This window comes from Canis lupus, chromosome 2 (genome assembly GCF_048164855.1).
Source record: "Canis lupus baileyi chromosome 2, mCanLup2.hap1, whole genome shotgun sequence".
NCBI classification, from domain to species: Eukaryota; Metazoa; Chordata; class Mammalia; order Carnivora; family Canidae; genus Canis; species Canis lupus.
In genome coordinates this window covers 87,965,815-87,982,484 of record NC_132839.1, presented here as the reverse complement: position 1 = coordinate 87,982,484, position 16,670 = coordinate 87,965,815, and the positions used below count along the sequence as shown (strand labels likewise).

Below are 16,670 nucleotides of genomic sequence, written 5' to 3'. Positions count from 1 at the left end.
GACTTTGACAAAATGAGCAATACATAATTTGCTAGCTCCCTTGCGAAGCTGAAACAGATTGTCAAATAAAACACTGGAGGAGATGCATATGGGCTGAGTAGACCAGCTTTGAATAGGAACGCATGCAGGTGGTGGCTTAGTAGTGGCTCTAAGAAGGAGGACTGCCCTAATTTGGAGGGTCATTTGCATTTGAAAATGCTCATTGCTAAATAGTGAGTATTCCCTATGGAAAATGAGAATGGATACTGCCAAAACTGCAGCTATTTCTGTCCTTTGGTAACTTGAACAAACCAGAGAGCCCAAGGAAGGAAGAGAACAGGTTATACTCAAACAAACTGTCCTGTAATCGTGGGCTTCACAGAATACAAATCAGTAATATATGAAAAGGATGCTCATGAAAATCAATTGCTTTATGGTCAAAGATGGATTTTCCATCAACACAAAGCACAGAAAGTGTACTAATGGTATATTCAGTATGCATTTGGAGAAATGGCAATCAAATGCTTTTATTAGTCTTTGTATCTGAAAAGAATGGCAAAAATCATGTAATTATTTTAAATCTGAATTTCACAAGTCAATACTAGTTGCCAAGATCGACAATGAGAGCTGTTCTATCCTCAAGACTTGGGTCCTTTACCTGAGGGATCCTACTTCTACTGAAATTCCTGTTATGTTGAGTTCTTTCCTCAAAAGAAAGAAGAGATTGATGTTTTACCAGTACAGTTATGTTATTTACTCAAAATATTATTCTCCCTTAGTGTATATATATTTCTAATAAACTTTTTATTTTAGAAAAAATTTAGATTTACAGAAAAGCTGTAAAGATAGTACAGAGGGTTCCCAAATAGCCCACAACCATTTTCTCCCATTATTGAAATCTTATACTAGTATGACACATTTGTCAGAATTAATGAATCAATATTGTTACATTTGATTTATTCCCTGCAGATTTTCCATACAGACTCTCTTAGTTTTTACTTAAATTCATTTAAGTAAAATATTTCTGTTCCAGGATCCCCATCTAGGATCCCACATTACATTTAATAATCGTCACCTTAAGCTCCTCTTGGCTGTAACAGTTTCTCAGGCTTCCCTTGCTTTTAGTAACCTTGACAGTTTTGAGGAGTACTGGTCAGGTGTTTTGTAAAAGGTCCTTCAATTTGGGTTTGAATTATGTTTTCCCATGGGTAGACTGGAGTTATGGGTTTTTGAAAGGAAGACCGAAGAAGCAAAATGTCATTCTCATCAAGTCATATTAACAGTGCATGCTATCAACATGACTTATGTTGAGGTTAATTTTCGTTGCCTGGTTAAGACAGTGTTTGTCAGGTTTCTCTACTATAAAATTATATTGTTCTTTTTTTTCCCATGCACTAATCTTCGGAAGCAATTCACTAAGGACAGCCTACACTAAAGGGTTGGGGGTGGGAGTTAACTCTGCTTGACAGGGGATTATCTACATCAATTACTTAGAATTATTTTATATGAAATATCTTTATATGTGGGACTATAATCCAATACTTACTACCTTTATTAGTCAGGGTACTGCAGAGAAATAGAATAAGTGGATGAAAACAAGATAGATTATAGATGTGGACATAGACAGGGTTATAGATATAGATATATTTTAAGGAACTGGCTCATGTGATTGTGGAGGCTGGCAAGTCCAAAATCTGCAGGGTAGATTGGGAGGCTGAAGACAAGGGAAAATTTGTAGCTGGAGTCTAACAGCAATCCGTTGGAAAAATTCTTCTTTTCTCTGTAGAGGTCAAGCTTTTCTATTAAAGCCTTCAATTGATTGGATGAGGGACCACTCACATGGATTTTGAAGAGAAATCTTTTAACTCAAGTCTAATGATGAAAATGTTAGTCTCATCTAAAAAATATCTTTAACAGAAACATAAGATTTGATCCAACACCTGGGCACCATGGCTGAGCCAGGTTGACACACAAAATTGACCATCACACTACCTTAATTATTTTGTCGCTCAAATTGTTCTAGTAGTGGCCATTGGGAGCTCTTTCACTCGTTTCCATGACTGTTTGACAAAACACACATTATTGTGGGGTGTTTTATCTTTTTTTTGAGAACTTTCTTACTTTCTGGCACTATAAGAAATTCAGACTCATACTATATATTTTCTCCCACAGTCCTAAATCGTTATGTGTGTGTGCGTGTGAAAGAGAGAGAACACAAGTACATCCCCAACACACTGCATGCTCTGGTGGTGTCTTTTCTTATAAAACACTAATCTTACCATGGCATCACCCTTGTGACCTCATTTAATCTTAATTACTTCCTTAAAGATCTTATATACAAATATAGTCACACTAAGGGGTTAAAGCTTTTAACATATGAATTTTGGAAGGGACACACACATTTAGTCTCTAACATCTTATTTTCTTTCTGCCTGAAGAACTTTTTAAAACATTTCTTGCAGGGTACATCTGCTGGAGATTAATCTCCTCAATTTTTATTAGTCTGAGAAAGTATTTCTTGTTTACTTCTGAAGGATAATTTTGCTGAATATAGAATTCTAGATTGGGGGGTCAGGAAGTGAAGTTCTTTTAAATGTTTTCCCTCTACACTCTTGTTGCTTGCATTGTTTCTAATGAAAAGACTGCAGTAATGATTATTCCTTCCCTCTGTAGGTAAGATGTGTTTTTCCCTTTCCTCTGATTTCTCATTTCTATTTTTTCTGCAGTTTTAATATAATATGCCTAAATATAGTATATTTTGGTATTCATCCTGTTTTGTGTTCTTTAATCTTCTTGGAATTGTGCTTTGCTGTATTTCATTAATTTTAAAAAGTTCTCAGCTTTTATTACTGTACTTATTCTGCTCAATTCTCTTTTCTTTTTCTATTCCAAAGTTGTATATGTTACATTTTTTTGGTAGCCCTTGAATGTCTGTTCTGGTGTAAAATTATTATCTCTCACTATATTTCAACATGGGAAGTTGCCATTGTCCTATCTTCCAGGTCAAAGACTCTTTCTTGGCCATATCAGGTCTACTAATAAACTTATCAAAGACCATTCTTCATTTATGTTACACTGCATTTATTTTATTGTAGGGTTTCCATTTTTTTCTACTTACATTACTCATCTGTTCTTTCATGTTTTATACTTTGTTTTATTAGAACCCTTAACATGTAAATCATAATCATTTTAGACACCCTGTGGTGATAATACCCAAATCTGTGTTATATGTGAATCTGGTACTTATGCCTACTATGCCTACTTTGTCTCTTCAGATAGTTTTTGTTTGATTATTTGTTCTTGCCTTTTGGCATGCCTTGTAATTTTTTTTTTTGTTTTTGTTTTTTTCCTTGAAAGTCAGGCAACAAATAAGAATTGAGAGATTTTAATCTGGCTAGGAGTTGGACTGTGTTTGATTTTTGCTATAGTCATAGATGCTAGAGATTTTAAGTTCTTCGAGTGTCCTTGTATTAGGTTTTCTATTAGTGTTGTTCCTTAGGGGGTCTGCATGTAAGGCTTTTCCACTTCTAGCCTACTGCTATTATCCCAGAGCCTTGTTTTGTGTAGTGGTAAAGTCAGGGGAAGGCAGAGTGTTATATAATCTTCTGAATAAATTTCAGTCCTTTATCCCCTTCTGTGGCTGTAATATTCCCCATTTATTTCCTTGAAGCACTGAGTCCTACAGACTATATTTTCTATGAATGTGAGACAAGAAGGCTGATGGGGCCTGGAGTGGAAGGCATTCCATTCTGACAGCTGGGATTAGGCTCAGGCACAGTTCTTTATCCAAGGAGTAGTTCTTTGCTATGGAGAAGACTCTGGGGGTATTTCACAATGATTATTCTTCTCTTCTCTCTGCCAGGGATATGAGTCTTTCCTGCATCTTTACTCCAAGAACTTGGTCAAGTTCTTAGAGGTAAACGCAGAGAATTGCACTCCTTCCTCCAAGATTGTGGCCAGCAGTGTTTCTCAATCTCATGCTAGTCTACACTCAGCCTCAAGCAATTCGTCAAAATTACCACTTAAGTGTTACTGCCAGTTTATGACTCCAGGACTTCTGTTCCAGGTGAGCAGATCCAGGCATTTACCTCTAGAGATTTCAGGGTGGCAATTTTCCCTGAGACTTCAATTCTCTAATTGGTCCAAGAAAAGAATCATTGCTTTCCAGATTTCCAGCTTTTTACTGTTGAAGGTTAGGGGCAACAACTTTCAATCATTTTACTGTCAGAATGGAGACCAGCATTCTATATTTTTAAAACTCTATTTAATTTTGCACATATAATTCATGCTAGTCTTTCAAGTTAGGGTTTCTGAATGACCATGCTATGGAGATTGTCTTTTCCCCTTCTCTTCAATTGTTTCTCTATGTTTCTCTAAGATAATGATTTATCTTAAAATGTTCTGTCTCTGCCAATTCACCATGAGGAATTTTTACTAATTTCTGTCATGTTCCTCATCTACTCCATGAGTCCTACCAGTTTTCCACAAAAGACTAAAGATTAAAAGATAGCAAATTTCTTATTTTCTTATGATATCAAATAGTAAATAATCAATCAGAGCTGATTATGACTTGTATGCAACTTCAAGTAGCATTCATTAAGGGCCTATACTGCCTATAATGGTCAAACTAAAATGAAAAGGCAAGAATAGAGTCTTCAAAGCTACAGTGAATAGTTTCTGGCTGTTGCTTTCTTTTATCTTTCTTTCACTACTTTAACTTTTTTTTTTTTTTTTTTTTTTTTTAGTTGTATTTTATGGATTCCGTAATTGAAAATTTAGAGTCTGGGCTAATGAGTGTGTCAAGGCATGGGACAAAGTGCAACCTGGTGCTTCCTGACAATAAAGGTTTAATCCTCTTCCTTGAGAGACTTCAGAAAACTCTAGTAATTGAGGAAGCAAGAATATCTAACCCTGGAGTACAACTTTTTATGAACACTGTGTACTTCATGACACACAAGGGATCTTTTAAAAACAGAGCATTGGTGTTCAGTAAGTTTACCCTTTGACAAATGATTGTTTTACTGTATACAATACTCCCTACAAAACTTTTATTACTATTACACAAAAGAGTAATAAAATGAGATACACCCCCCCCCATTTATACATTTCTTTCCCCTCTGTAACTAAGCCTAATATTTGCCTGACAGAGAAAAAAAAATTCCTAGGGTATCATTTGCAGTGTTAATGAAATGAGCCATGAACCAAACTTAGGAGCAGTTATGGGCTTTCCACTGAATGACCCAAGCACTGTCTTTGCTGGGTCACAACCTTTGCCCCATATTCTGCTATCCACAATTGGAGAGCCAGAGATAGTGACCCTTCCAAAAGAATTATCACACAAGTTTAATATGAAGATCTCTCTATAAAGATGAAAGGGTTTTCCATTTAATTATTGATGTTGTCTTGTGCCATTCTATTGGGAAAATGCTCAATATGAGTGCAGAAATTCACACATGTCCCTCCTCCCCCCGCCAAACCCCAAACTGTGTGCCCAAAGAGAAATTCTTCCAGAGACATCATATGGAAATAACAATACACTCCATTAATTACTCTCTCTAAGGAAGAGACATGTGACACATCTTACAGAATCAGCTCAAAAGACAGAAAATCCAGAGCACTCATTATATATTTTCTCCTGACACAGCACATTAAAATCTGAAGAAAAAAGACCATCTTATCATAAAGTCAGCAAAAAAGAAAACAAAACAGTGCTCCTATTTGTGCACCTCTGGCCATTTGGAAGATTATGCATTATGCTACAAATATTGTTTTCCAAAGATCCCACATGGTATAGTGGAGGGAACATGGAATTGCTAATTAAAAACAAATTAAATCTCTGTGACTTCTTAATCCATGTGATCTTCTAAGAGTTATTTAACCTCTCTGTTCCTATACTTAAATTAATACTTATCTTTGAAGATTATAGTAAGAATTTTATGAGATAGTGAAAGTAAAACACATGAAAAAGGGTTAGCACAAAAAATAACTTAGCAAATGTTTATTTCTTCTTGCCTGTCAGTCTCTCAGTAGGCAAATACAACCTAAAATGTATCCAGTACCTTAATTACTTTAGTCATTGGTAGGTTGGAAGAGAGTCCCTGGAATATCAATTGTTTCATCTGGTCAACAATTCTTTATGCTTCATCTGTGTTAATGAATAAAGAGATAACAGGCTCAAAATGGAGTCACTTGTGCGAAGGCCAGGTCTCCAAATGGAGATTGAATACCTAAATTAATTACAGTTTCAACCTCTCCTAAGAATGGAATATTAAACCAGTTAATCTGGAATTACCTGGTCAGCATTAGTGAGGTAATCTACCTGAGAGACCCTGGACATCCCCTAAAGGAAGGTCACTTTGCTATAAACAATCCACTCTTTTCTAATACCTTCCTCATTCCACCCCATTCTCCCAATGAAAGTCTTTCATTTTGTACAGCTTTCCAGAGCCCCTTTATATTTCCCTAATGGAATGCTACTCAATTCATGAATTGTTGAATAGGGCCAATAAGATCTTTAAAATTTACTCAGCTGAATTTTGGTTTTTTAACATCTGATGTTTCTTTCTTCTAAGGTCTTTCTCATTAGCATGTTAAGTCATAGGTTTTAAATGGAAGCTGTCATGTTAAATAGCAAGTAATATTCCAGATACATTGGATGAGTTAAAGCTAGATCAATCAGAGAATACCACCTCCTTGGCCAAAAGGATTAGACTCAAGGTTAGGAAAGAAATTCAACAGAGGAAAATCAGAATCTTTCACTAGGATTTTTCAAAAGGTTCCTAGAAAGGGAAAAATCCATTCCTGTCTAAAGAAACACAAGTCTGGAAGCTAAGTGCAGCCATAATGTTCTCTGCCTGAGGATAAAGTTGGTTGCAATAGAAGGTAATGAGCTGACAAGCAAAAGGAAGTTTCAGGTACCCCTGTTCACTGTTAGGCTTTTGCCAGCTAAAGCATTACTTTACTCAGTCCAAGTTTCACCTCCTCTAGGAAGTCTGTCATGATTCTACCAGGCTGGATTTGAAGCTCTACCTTCTGTCTTCTCATAGAGCCCTGTGACTACTTCTATCCTAACACTGACCACTTTATAATAGTTTATCAGTTACTCTCCCTGTCATCACCACTAGTCCCTAACAGTCAAAAGGGACTTGTTTTATATTTTAATACTGCTCCTCTTTGTACCAAACATAGCCTACTCTCTGGGACAAAGACATATTATTCAATTTTAATGAACACTTTTTTTTTAAGATGTGATTTATTTATTTGACAGAGACAGAAAGAGAGAGAGTGTGTGTGAGCACAAGTAGGGTGGGGGAAGTGGCAGATGAGGAAGAAGCAGGTTTCCCACTGAGCAGGGAGCCCTACATGGGGCTTGATCTCAGGACTCTGGGGTCATGACCCCAACCAAAGGCAGCCGCTAACTGGCTGAGCCATCCAGGTGTGCCTTAACGAACACTTCTGATTTTAGTTCAGTTGTTTGTTGCCTAGCAGTCCACAGCTGTGCCATAATATTTGAAATTTCATCTTCATGTGTCTTTGTGGTTGTTTTGATTGCTCTGGTTGAGATTTGATGACTTAAATACATGCATATCTTTATTTTAACATCTTTTTACTATCATTATAGGCAACTGGAAACCTTGCAGCAAAACAATCCTGAAAACAAACAAGCAAAAAACACACCAAAAAAACTACCTTTCTGAAAAAATATTCATCTCATACTAGAAAATCCTGCCCATCTGTGTATAAATGATTTGTTTTTAATTTTGCAAAGAAAGAACCACACTTCTATTTGAACATTTGTCTCATTATTAAAAGCTAACTTGTTCATTTGTATTAAATTTCAAAGTGTTCCAACCTACAAACAAAATATCACATGTTAAATGCCAAAGTTTGGGAAAAGAAAAGCCATAATCATTTCACTCTTGAGTTCAATAGGTTTTTGCTATTTATTCATTTATTTAAATTCTCAAATATACAAAGTTCTTAAGTGAATTGGAGTGAATCTAAAGTAAAATAATTTTCACACTCCCTAAACTTCCCTCCAGGAATCAGTAATCAGAAGCCAAAGATTGAGATGCCTTCAGGTGAGAAGCAGTTGGAAAGTAAGTGGTGAAATTTCCTATGAAGGACAGGAAAAGATTGTTTTGGTATATTCTTTTCAAGGTTTTTACTAATTCTCTTCTGTAAAGTCATCACCAAGTTCGCAGTATTTAACAAAGGTACTTAATTAGGGGTTCTCTCTTAAATACAATTTCCCAAAAATTCCTTTCAAACCAATCATATCATATTCAGTGCTATTGAGATATGATTTATCAATTCATTTGAATTGCTTCTCCAGCCTCTGAATCAGAAAATAATGGGACCAGTACTGACTTTGGAGCTAGGAAGACCCGTGTTTGCATCCAGTTTTCCCTAAATCCAAGCTGCAGTCTTTAGCAAGTCTCAGTATTCATACACTTCAATTTAATTGTATGAGAACTATAATTTCCAAGCTCTCAAATTTATTGCATGGAAAAATGATATTTGTATATAAAGTATATAGTAAAATGCATGACATATAGAAGGTGCTTAATAGAGGTAGTTGTTATCCAATATTAAGAAACCTTATGTTTGTGCCAGATATTATGCTGGCTACTGGTTAATTAGAACTGAGGGCAAATTCTCTCTCCTGAGATCCCATCTTCTGTAGGAGACAAAACCAGTAAAGAAGAAAATGGAAGAGTGAGTAAAGTTTGAGTAAATGAATGAATGAATGAATGAATAATTACAGATTTTTATAAATACCATATAACAATACCCAGGATATTGGCAAAGGATGGGAAAATGATGATTTAGATAGAGCCTTTTGAATATGTCACATATAAATGACATTTTTTGAGTACTGATATCTAGACAGTGGAAACCATCTGGGAAGAACATTCCAGGCAGCATGGTATATGCAAAGGCCCTGGGGCATGAAAAGACTTGACTTTCAGGGTGCTGAAAGGAAACTAGCATGGATAGAGCTTAGATAACAGTTGGATTTCAGAGTAAGATTAGAGATGGGCAATAATAAAACGATACAAAGCAATAAGAAGTAACAGCAAAAGTTTGAAACCGATTCTAAGTGCAATGGGGAAAGAGGCCTTGAAAACTTAAGCCAAGAGTTTTGCTCTCAGTGATCAGGTGTGTGTGTTGAATAGATGATGAGGGCAAGAGTTGAACCAGAGGACACCAGCCAAAAGGTTATCAAAGTAATCCCCTGGAGAAATGATAGTAATTTGCACTAAGGTGGTAGTCCTGGAAATAAGACTATTTTCCTGACACATTATACAGTTTGGTAGCTTATGATGTTCTGATTAATAACATCAGCCACACCACATCAAAGCACCTACACTCAGCATTGGCTGAAGCATCCTCAGAGTTCCACTTCCTCTGCTCTTTGTACATTGTTTGCACATGTCTATCCTGCTGTCTTAGATCAAAAGCTCCTGTGGATATTGGAAGCTCCATCTTACCTGTCCTACTTGCCAACTCTCCCCAATACTTCATTCCTACTCTAAGAAAAAGCATATAACATTTATGCAACAATAAAAAGAAATGGCCAAGATAAATAAGTTATGAATGTCACAACGCACAATTTGCAAGGGGAACAATTCTCTCTGGTTCTCTTCCCTTTTAGGAAAGTATTGCAAATCTCTTTCTTCTGAAATGTGAGGTGCCCTGACATCCTTCAGAATACTACCTGTACCAATGGTGCAGAAAATCCTGTCTGATTATCTGGTTCAGAAATAGTTTCTTTGAACATCCCATCATAATCAGAGGTGAGTTCTTGGCTCTGGCATTATTGCTGGCCATAATTAGCTCTAGTTAAACTGCCTCTGTGCATCCTGGCAGGCAGATCACCTACATCAATACTGCTACCAGCTTAAGCTTGCTCCAGGGAGACATTGTGTGTGACAGACTTTATCTTCAGGGCAAACTGCCATTGAATGCAGTTGCAGAATCCATCGCTCTGCTCAGTTCAGCCAGAGCCGTATTTGATCGATGGGCCTTGTGGGTGAGTGTCAGAATAATAAGGATACTAATCATTTGCGATTGCATGGCACCATTCATCCAGACATCTCGGAGAACTTTTCCTCAGTTAATTAATTCTGACAATGCCTCTGTGAGCTACTTAAGTATTATGATGCCCATTTTACAGATGAGGAGACTGACTAATGGAGAAATGGAGCAGCCTGCTCAAGCTTGCTCAACAGGGATATGAAAATTCAAAGAATACCTCTGAGTCCTCTAATCCTTTCTTTGTCCTGTCAATTAAAGCATCCGCTCATCATTACTTGCTTCTTCTTAGATAATTATGTTTTATTACTATACACTATTAAGCAGCTGCCACATTTCACCCAAGAGGTGGCCACTTTTCAATCAAAGAGTAATTTTAGCTCAGAGCAACTGTGGTAGCAAATACTAAGAAAAAGTTTAGTTGCCTCCCTTCCATTGTATCAGTCACTCTTTGCCCTTAATGACTTCTTGCTTGAGAAAGAAATCTGGTCAGAAACTTTTGATAGGTTTCACTGCACCTAAAAATGATTGAGGGTAATTTTTAACATAGGAGGGAAACATATGGCCATCGTATTGCTCAATAAGGAAGAAAAAAAGTATCTTGTTTAAAAAAAACAAACAAACATATTATTTTTCCTCAATGACAACACTACTGAAATAAACATATGAAATATTCCACATAATGAATCTGAAAGGAGAATGATAAAGTTTGAAAGCTGAAAGAGTATCCAGGTAGAAATTTTTAAACCCTCCCTTTGGTCAGGGTGTGATCCAATTTCTGTTCTTTGCAGGATTAGAGAGTTAATGGAAAGGTGAAGGGCAAAGAAGCCAAGCCTGAGACAGATGTGAAGAAAGGGAAATTTGTTTTCAAGTCCCTGCCATGACCTTTTCTTTGTTTGCTTTCTTGCACAGTAGCATGTGGCTGTGAAGGAATGTGGGGCTTAGGGAGACAAAAATATTTTGCCACTTTTACCTGAGTAACTTTGAACAAATTCTTAATTTTTCCAAACCCCTGTTTCCTCATCTGTAAATAAGGAATATAATCCACTTTGCAAGATTATAGAGAAAAGAAAATGAAAGAGTTTAGGGAATAGTCTAGTGTGGTCTTAGCTGGTAATAGATCTCAAGAAAAGGGAGAAATTGCAACTATGGTTAGTAGTTTGCCTTTCAAATCTAAACCCCCTCAAGACTTTGGAACCCTCACACATAGCTTAGCGATTCAGTAGGCTCCCTAGCGGCCCAATAAGAATTGGCCCTCCCACATGCTGTCCCGTTCCTCCTTCCTACCCTTTCCTACTTACTCATTCTATAATTCAGTCCGTTAGCATGCCTTTGAATAGGCAACTGATTCCTCTTGGGTTCTCCATCCGTTAAAAGAAAATACTGCACACACGTGCCTATTTTATCCCACATGATTATTCTAAGAAACAAATGGGTGAATAACTGAGTTAGCATTGTAAACACTAGTGTGCTATAAATTTTAAGTTTTTAAACATTACCACTATTATTTCTTGAGGCTTTGCCGAAGGAAGAAGAAACCTCATTTTAATTATTCACAGTAAGACATTAATGATAAAGAGTAAGTGGTTTACCCCTGCTAGGTAAGACTGGTTCATTTTAATAGAGGCCTTCAGTGCCTTAATCCAAAACTGGAAATATTATTGAAAATTCATGACAGAGAAAGAACATGGAGGGGGATGTATTTCAATGAGGAAACTCCTAAAATTACCCTACATGCATTTAGCCTTTAAACAAGGATCATCTATCCTGGCACATTTTTACATTTCTGCAAACCCCATGCACAGCACTCGAAGGTGATCTTGATAGAGAAATTGTAACAGAAAAGAGGTCGATGATCTGGTCAACAAACACTCAGCATTCCATTTTTCTCTCCCCCGTCTCTGCTCCCAATACCTAAAAGGTTTCCCTGTATGACAACCTCAATTTAAACTTTTATTTTTCCCCCATGGCTAAGAAGAATATTCTGCTGCATGTGTTAATTGTCCTGACAAGGATGCCTGTCCTCTTAATTTGCAACAGTGGCTGTGCTAAATGGTGCAAAATATACAAAGATCTATAGTTATGCCCCCCAATAAGAAATGCTATTAAGAAAAGGTCTTCTGCTTTTCATATAAAAATCCCTGCTAACTGTTTCAGTGGTGGAAGAGCAAGCCCAATACAAATACAAAATCCAAGTGCCAAAAAGCTAATAAAATGATAAGCAGATCCTGGCACTGATTTTCGATGCTTGCAATGACGTGCTAAAATATGCCAAGTCATGCTCAAGAAGAACATTAGGCTGTTCCTATAAATGGGACCTAAGGATCAGCTAAAGCAATAGACTCTAATTACTATTATTAATAATAGCAAGAGCATATTAATCTTTCCTATCAGCAACCAGGTATAATATTGACCTTTTCTTTCAAAGACAGCTCTAATGCTATTATTTACTATGCCAGGCATTTTATTCTGCAGTACTCATCACAAAATGATTAACACAATGATATCCCATGCTACACTATCAAAATTCTCTTGAATGCTGTTGGGTAAAAGGGTGGTCATGCCCTTCAGCTGAAGAGCATGAGGGTCAACTCGTAAGAAAAACAGGGTAGAAGATAAACACCAGTTGAGCTAAGAAGGCCAGAATAATGACCATCGATGGTGTGAAGGTTATTGTGCATTTATCCATCCATACATCCATCCACGCATCCTTCCATCCATTCTTCTATCCCTCTATCTCTCTTAAACATATATTTGTGCCCTGCCACTACCACCAGTATACAATGAAGATAGCCCATTGATAGTAGAGGTAGGATTCCCAAGGGAGGTCAGATGTAGCAAAGATAGTTTGGACACCATATGTTTCATGCATTCTCAAACATTTGTCCTATTGGGGAAATAAGGCTTGTATACGCCAATAAAGTATGAGAGAAAATGACATCCGTCGCTTCAAGGGTAAGGTAGTTAAGAGCCAATGTGGCCTCTTTACTTTTCACTTCCCCTGCTAGAACAATTCCGAAGGCCCCTTGCTGCAAGTGGCATACTCACAAGATGGACGAAGACCACATAGTCCACATCGGTTTTGAATGAAGGAGGATGGAGACTCTTTTGTTGTATTAAGTCACTGACATTGTGAGGCTTCATCTATTCTTGCAGCTAGTGCTAATTTTCCTGACTAATGCATAAGATCCCAGCATTGTCAAAGCATGCTCAGTGATTTTGGGGCAAGTCATTCAACTTCTCAAGATCTGTTTCCTCATAGGTAGAACAAGGAATACTCATCTATAGCTTTCTATAATTTTTATTTTTTAATTTTTTGCATTCTATAATTTTTTAATGTTTCTTGAGCACATAGAGGGAAAAAGGCACTTAATTGTTGGATTTAGTCTGTAGCTTTCTCTTACTCTAAAGAAAGAATATATTGCCCCATCATTAATATTCTTACAGGTTCTTATCCATCTCTCTCTTATAATATTTACCTCACTGCATTATAATTATTTGTTCATGCATCTCTCTAGTTTTTGCATAGGACTGTGAGCTCCTCTGGGGGCAGGAATTGTCTCTTTGATCACTTTATCATCAGGACCTGGGAGAGTGCTTAGCAATCAATAATTTTTTTGTTGTTGAAATGTAATTATGAATCTTGGAAAGAAAGCTTGCAATAGCTTATCTGTCTCTCTCCTGACACCACTGGGGAAAAATTGCCATATAGGATATATAAGGAGGTTAGAGCATGGAAGCGCATACAAAGGAGGGAAAGAGGATGAGATGGAAAGAATAAAAAAGGAATTGAAAATACTAGGGGAGAGAAGAGGAATAACTTATTGATGTCAAAGGGGACACAGAGAAAGTATGAGGGAGTTAACCAGATAACATAGTAAAAAGTTCAGGTCAGAGCACAAAGGCCACCTCTAGCGGAGCACCTAATCATTTTTGAAGGAGAAAATGAAATGTGACTGAGAATTTCGAGTTCAGAGATGGGATGATCATATATCCAATATCTTTTCCTTTCAACCAGGGACATGCATTGCTGGGACTTAGAGGGAATGAAAATTTGAGATCTGATGGCAGAGCCTCAACTCTCCAGATGTCTAGGGCCAAGAAATACAAGGCAGGGTGAATTGGTCAGGATGCTGGTGACAGTTTCAAACTTGTTTGACAAGTAGAACAAGACAGGATGATACGACTAGATGCCAAGTGGAATATCAGGCCTCTGGTATTGTCTCAACTAATACAATCAGGGAAAGAAAACATTCTACTCCCTCTGTTGTTAAAAATGTCCAAACAAGGGTAGGAACCTCAACAAAGCTATCCCTACTCTTCAGCATATCACCAGGATTCTCAGAAGGCCATTTATTCTATGCTGGTTAGCAACTGGTCTTTCCCTGATTATTTCCTGTCACTTGAGCAAGAAGCCTCACTCTTTCAACATGATGTCTTCCCTATTTCTGAAACGGATTCTTGATGTACCGTCCCCAGTCTAGGAAAAGTGACAAAGCTAGGACACAGCACTTGATAACAATCGGCCTGACCTTTTATCAAATTTCACTCACACTCGGACTGAGGCAAGCCAAGACAAGACTCCAGCTGCACAGACCAATGTCTAGGTTGGGGATTAAATTGCAGGGTGCCAACAAACAAACAAAAACAAAAAACAAAAAACATAGCAAGCTAAAGGATATGAGAAGCAGTGTTGGATAAGTTTTGAACCTAGAAAGGCAGCAGCAGGGGTGCTTGGGTGGCTCAGTTGGTTAGATGTCTGCCTTTGGCTCAAGTTATGATCCCGGGGTCCTAGGATCAAGCCCCATGTTGGGCTCTGTGCTCAGCAGGGAGCCTGCTTCTCCCTCTCCCTCTGCCTGTCACTATCCCTGCCCTTGCTCCCTCCCTGTCTGTGAAAGAAAGAAAGAAAGAAAGAAAGAAAGAAAGAAAGAAAGAAAGAAAGAAAGAAAAAGAGAGAAAGAAAGGCAGCAGCAAAGGCAAAACAAAAATGAAGTCAAAGATCGGTAGGTGGGTGGCACTGGGGTAAACAAGAGACGAGTAAGAAGTGCAAGGGAAGAATGCTTCAACACCAGTATTGCCTAGAATAGAAATGTAGACCTCAAATATGTAGACCTCTCACTATGTCCACATTTCAGGCAAGTGGTGGGAAGAAGAAAGGCAATAGAAGAGCTCATCTGTTGATTGTAAGACCATTCACTGGAGGTTGAACACATGACTTCCATTCATATTCCATCATAGAAAGCTCAGCTCAGTTCTGCCTTTATGCCCCAGATCAAGTACCTGATGCCCTTTCTCAGCACTTAAATTCTGAAAACCATGTCCCTAGATAGTTCTGTATCTAGATAAGGAATTTCTACCTTGTATACTTGCTGCCTCAGCTTCCCTGGTTGCTCCTGCTATGTATATTGATTTACAGGCCTAAGCAGGACTTCTGAAGGCTAGAATTCCACTGCTGAATTTCACAAACCTGATGATGTAAGCCTTTTGGGCATCAGAGCTTGTACACCCACTGCCTGAGTCTCTCTGCTCAGTGTACCCTTATCCCTCTACCTGTATTTTTCATGTCACCTCTGCATTAACTGCCTGGACCTCCTCACCTTTTCCACTTTCTCCAGGACCATTGTGTTCCTGGAGTTCCAGCATCCCTCCCTTCAATGCAGATAGGTCAGCGTGTCCTAGTCCTAGATAGTGACTCTTTAGTTTCTCAGGTTCTAGCTGAATTCCAAGTTCCAATTCTATACTGAAAACGCTAATTACATCAATGGGTATGGATTTCACTCAGTCTAAGACGTTAGCTGATTTTGCCTGCTTCTTCATAATTTTCAATAAAGCCTGAATTTTTAAAAAGATTTATTTATTTATTCATGAGAGACACAGAGAGAGAGAGAGGGAGAGACACAAGCAGAGGGAGAAGCAGCTTCTTCTAAGGAGCCCAATGCGTACTCGATCCCGGATCCCGGGATCATGACCTGAGCGGAAGGCAGACGCCCAACTGCTGAGCCACCCAGGCATCCCAAGTCTGCATTTCTTTAGCCAATATTGCCAGTGTAATCACTTTGTTTGTTTGTTTGTTTGTTTGTTTGTTTGTTTGTTTGTGGAAGGAAAGTCTCCAGTCACAAGTTCCATGATTTATCCCTTTGCCTAGTTACACAGAATTGTGTAACACGACTGTCCAACTGGAATGATATTATGGTGACTGGATTATGTCAATCATGATGCATTCTAGAGTAAGAGTCTCAAATTCACACAATCGAAGGGTCCCCACATACCACCTGAACAAATTGTAGTTTGTTAGCAGGGAAGGAAAGGAGAATAACTGCAGTGGACTCTGTTTACTGTATTTTATTTTTATATGAAAACATTGTAAAGTTAATTAAAAAGAGTTCTTGCTCTGGCAATACCCAAACAGAGATCAATTGAACACCTCTACGTATAAATTGGAAGCCAAGATAGATGTTAAGTTCCATGCCCCACATGTCAGGAAAAGCCACTATGTATTTGGAGAAAATCATGAAAATATTGGAAGTGAGGGAAAAATGGAAGGAGGAAGACTTCCAAAAGCAAAATTGTCTCACTCCACAACTTTGCTAGGACCCATAAATATATGGCCCCTATTGACTATGGCATAGAAAATTATGTCCTCCAATTTTCAT

At 37.8% G+C, this 16,670-nt stretch overlaps 1 long non-coding RNA gene across 1 annotated transcript in view; it reads right to left on the bottom strand.

Annotated features, from left to right (window-relative positions):
• The window catches only part of LOC140610657 (uncharacterized), a 28,183-nt gene extending 12,501 nt beyond the window's left edge, over positions 1 to 15,682 (bottom strand). The window contains exons 1-2 of the long non-coding RNA XR_012012234.1: positions 15,615 to 15,682; positions 6,039 to 6,124 (exon numbers count right to left, since the gene is read on the bottom strand). This is a non-coding gene — a long non-coding RNA (uncharacterized lncRNA). The remainder of the gene's footprint in view (positions 1 to 6,038; positions 6,125 to 15,614) is intronic.
• Positions 15,683 to 16,670: the final 988 nt, after the last annotated feature.